This window comes from Myotis brandtii, unplaced genomic scaffold (genome assembly GCF_000412655.1).
Source record: "Myotis brandtii unplaced genomic scaffold, ASM41265v1 scaffold1145, whole genome shotgun sequence".
NCBI classification, from domain to species: domain Eukaryota; kingdom Metazoa; phylum Chordata; class Mammalia; order Chiroptera; family Vespertilionidae; genus Myotis; species Myotis brandtii.
Window position 1 is genome coordinate 310,453 of NW_005353947.1, and position 4,524 is coordinate 314,976.

Sequence of the window (4,524 nt, forward strand, 5' to 3'; positions counted from 1 at the left end):
TTCCAGGACCAGACATCTGGGGCTGGAACTACAATTCTAAAGGTACCAGGAATCTTTTCCTTTTTCTGTGTTATTCTCCTAAAGTGGTCTAAGGTAGCTGCTGAAGTTCCAGCCCTTTCATCTGTGTTTCACTCATTAAAAGGAAGAAGGGAGCTTAGTCAATGATGTCAGTTATCTTTAAGGAGTCTTCCTGAATGTCCCACACAACACTTTCTCTTACATTTCATTGGCCAAAACTTAGTCCTCTCACTTGTTCTCACTGCAAGGGAGGTTCAAAAATGGTCATTTAGTGAAGCACTTTGACACACCCAACAAGTTTAGGGTTCTGTTACTAAGGAAGAAAAATAATGGATATTGAGTTAGGAACTAGCCATTTTTACTACATTATTACTGAAGTAACTTGAGAAAGGTGAGAGGCGAATTAAAGGAAAAAATGTCCAAAGGAGAGCTAGGGTCAATGTTATGGTCTTGCCTTTCTCCAAAGTCCTTTTCCTAAATCAGGCTTATCACGGACCACTGGGTTTGTACACCTACCTCTGAAAGTTTTTTAAAAATCTCATTTTGTTAGTAAATATAATGATTTCCACATTCGTGAGCATTTGACACTTGTGGTAATAACCTGACATTTATCTGCCCTTGAATTAACTGATGACCTTAATGCATTTAAACATGAGTGAAAAAGAAATAGAGGATAGCTGAGTCTGTAGTTTGTGAGTTCCTTTGTTGAGTCATGGCTTTATAATCCAATCTGTTCTCTTTTTGCCACTGCTCATTCTTATGATGTATAAATGAAAGGTGACTACTTACAAATGAAGGAAACAATGGTTCAAGCATAACTTATTCCAGAACATTTGAGCACTGCATTGCAGTGTTCCTTTTTCTTGGAAAGGGGTTATTTTACTTTATTATTTATAACTAAGGCAGTGTGCCATTTTTTTGTTGGAGATTTTAATCATATGCTGATGCATAGATAGTTACCAAACTGCTAAGATATTAATGAAGAATACATGTTGGAGTCTCAGAAAACTTGAAATTGTATGATACGGAAGGGAAGCTAGTTTCAAAGCCTACTCATATGTAGCCATATTATTTTTTGATAGTCAAGAAAGGATGCCTAAACCACTCTAGCATCATGCTCCTAAAAGAAACAGAGTAGCTACTGAGCTCTACATAAATGAGATTGACATTTGCTTTCAGATTTTGTATTTGAAATTGTCTTCCTATTTAGTTTGTTCTTTTTGTATTAGTAGGTATTGTAAGGACAGGAAAAAGGCCTTTCTTTTTCTTTGCTGTGGCCTTCCACAAATATATGAGAAGCACCTGGTAATTAAACCCCAAGATTGTTAGCACCTCTGTTCAAACAGCCCCTCTGTTCAAACTGCAAGACAGAATAAGCTAGTTGCAAGGCTACATTCTTGCATTCCCCCTCCTCCCTGCTGTTTTCAGAACTCGGGTAATTTGCACAAAGGAATCTCTAGTTAGTAGAAACTTCTCTTCCCTCTTCCCCTTCAAACAAGTGTCTCTTGAACTCTTCATAACCTTTGCTCTAAGCATGCTTTATAGGCTTTGGGAAAATACTGATAAGACACCTCCCTAGGACATCTGCTGGACTGTCTTCTAGAAAGCAAACTAACTGTAACTTTTCAAGACAAACCCCCTGGTATCTGCTCAACTTCAGGCCCAAATCCTCCTCCCTTTCTTGTCACCTACCAACAGCAGCCATCACTTTTTAAACATGGAAGCTGTTTTTTTGTTTCCTGCCCTGTATTAACTAGCAGTACTTGGCCCTTTCTCTTTGTGGAGAGTAAACTTCCTCTCTGCATCTCTTCATTTAGTTGTAAATTCTTTCACAGCCCATGTCACCAGCCAAATGCTAACCGGTATGTTAAAATCATTGTTCTTTCCAAGAGTGGGAATGATCATAGTTTTTAATGATGCTCTTCTTTAACTTAACACATCTTAAATTCCAAAGAGTTCTTGAATTCTTATACCCACATCCTATTTTATATTTTAAAACTAAATACAGTTTGTTATTTGTTTTCAGAAATAGTCTAAAGTTGTATGGTGATTATGGCAATTCAAAGACATTTCGTAAAATGCTCTCCATTAAGGAAAATAACTATTATATGGATTCATTAAAAGTAAAGCCTAAGCATAACAGCAAAACTAAGCAAACTAGAGTAGTATACCCCTCAATAGCATAATTTTAAAAGAACTGAGTTGAAACTTTTGCAACCTATGAGCTCCTTATTTATGGGGAGATATTCCAAAGGCCAAGCTAGCCCTCTTCCTTTTAAGGAAGCAGAATTTTCACAACTTGCCTTACCCAGCTGTGAATTCCTGCTTCACAGGAATCCTTGTTAATCCTCTCCAGAGGATATTTTGTCCATTGATTTTCAGAGAGAGTGGAAGGAGTGAGGGGAGAGAGAGAGAGAGAGAGAGAGAGAGATCGATGTGAGAGAGACACATCAATTGGTTGCCTCCCGCATGCGCCCCAACCAGGGCCCAGGGATCAAACCTGCAATCCAGGCCATGCTCTTGACCAGGAATCAAACCTGCAAGCCTTCATTGTGTGGGCCGATGCTCTAGCCACTGAATCATGCCAGCCAAAATAATGTTTTTGATGTAATTGTTCCCTTACATAAACCATTTACTTGCTTTTACCAGGCTTTAACTTGGTGGCATACTACAGATTCTCAGATCTAGGATATTTACTGTTCAGAGGCTGGACAGGGGATGGATACCAAACTTCTAGTGTTTAGTCATTCACTGAGCTAGTCATACATATGGTTCTCCATCTACTATTCTCTGTTCATTGTTGTAGGTATTGGATCCTGGGATCTAACTAGTGCAATGATTTCGTCTGTAAGAGGTGTTAATCCCATGCATTGTATCTGGCAAAAGTAGAACTCCACAGTAGTATCTGAATTTTAAAAAATTCTATTTCCTATTTAGATACAGCTGGAGGTCAAGATTTAATTGTATGAGGGCAGGTAAAATCATAATTCCTCATTACTTACTTTGCTCCATGGTCTGTCTTTTAAACCCAAACCACTAATGCTACTTCTAGTTCTCAGGCTGGTATTCAGTCTTTAGTGAGTGGTATCAAGACTGAGGAAATCAGAGTGATTTTCTCATTTGTTGTTCACTGACAAATCCTCAGAGCTTCTGTTCACACCATTACTGACACCTCCAAAACACAGAGCATGTTGACAGATAATATCTGCAGAGAACGTGGTATTTCTGAGTAGGTAAAATAATTTGAGATTGAGCTTTCCAAAAAGACTTACTGGAATAGAAATGTTTCCTCCAATTGCTTGTTGCCCATTTATTCATTCACTTATTTGTTTAACAACATTTATTGAATGTCTATTACATACCAGGGACTGTTCTAGGTGCTAGGGACACAGCAGTGAGCAAGACAGCAAGGGCCTGGCATTTATAGAACTCATATTTCTGTGCAGGAGACACAATAAGCAAGGGAATTACAGATGGTAATAAGTGCTATAAAGACAATAAAAGAGATAACAAATACATAAATGGAAAAAGTGTGACTTCTGACTCTGGTTAAATGTACTCATCTGGGCCTTTTAGCACATCAAAGAAGTGTTCTGGAGTTTCTTGTGTACGTTTCTAAATTTCACTTGAAAAATGAGAAAGTAGATAGAGTCAATCACCTTTCCAGTCTTAATGTATGCCGACCATCCCAATTGAAAAACAGAAGTCACCAGTTCAACAATGGGATAGAAAGTAGTAGTGTCAGAGCAGACACAATCTATTAACTTGCTATTTGGTGGTAGACACAGTGAAACAAAGATGCCTTTACCAAACAAGTGAGTCTGATCCTATGTTCTTGACCTAGAAAGCTGTTGTCAGTGACTACCACAATTTTTTCTTGTAAAAAAATGGGGTTGCTGTTGTTACAGAATTTACCAGGCAACCGAGAAATACACAGGAGTACCGGGAGACACAGGAAAAACCCATTTATTTTCAGATGTTTCACATGTACTAGTACAGTGACTCAGGGGGTCAGTTCTTCAAATCCTGAGTAAGCCAATATGGAGGAAGCTTTCTCTTTATACCCTTTGGTTTCTTTGTCTCCCATATATGAATCAGACTTCTGGACCTTTCGCAGGCTTTGCAAAAAGCCCCATGTGTTTGGATGGGGCCTGTGAGACCACCTAAAGTCCGGCTTGGCGCCAGCACTGTATTGTTCATAGTTTATGGCCTCTGTAAAATGTGAGTATTTAGGTAAACAGGTCTTGCAAGACCAGATAATTAAGGAAGGGGCAGTGACTAGAGTCTAGACCAGCCATGGGCAAACTACGGCCCGTGGGCCGGATCCGGCCCGTTTGAAATGAATAAAACTAAAAAAGAAAAAAGACCGTACCCTTTTATGTACTGATGTTTACTTTGCATTTATATTAGTTCACACAAACACTCTATCCATGCTTTTGTTCTGGCCCTCCGGTCCAGTTTAAGAACCCATTGTGGCCCTCGAGTCAAAAAGTTTGCCCACCCCTG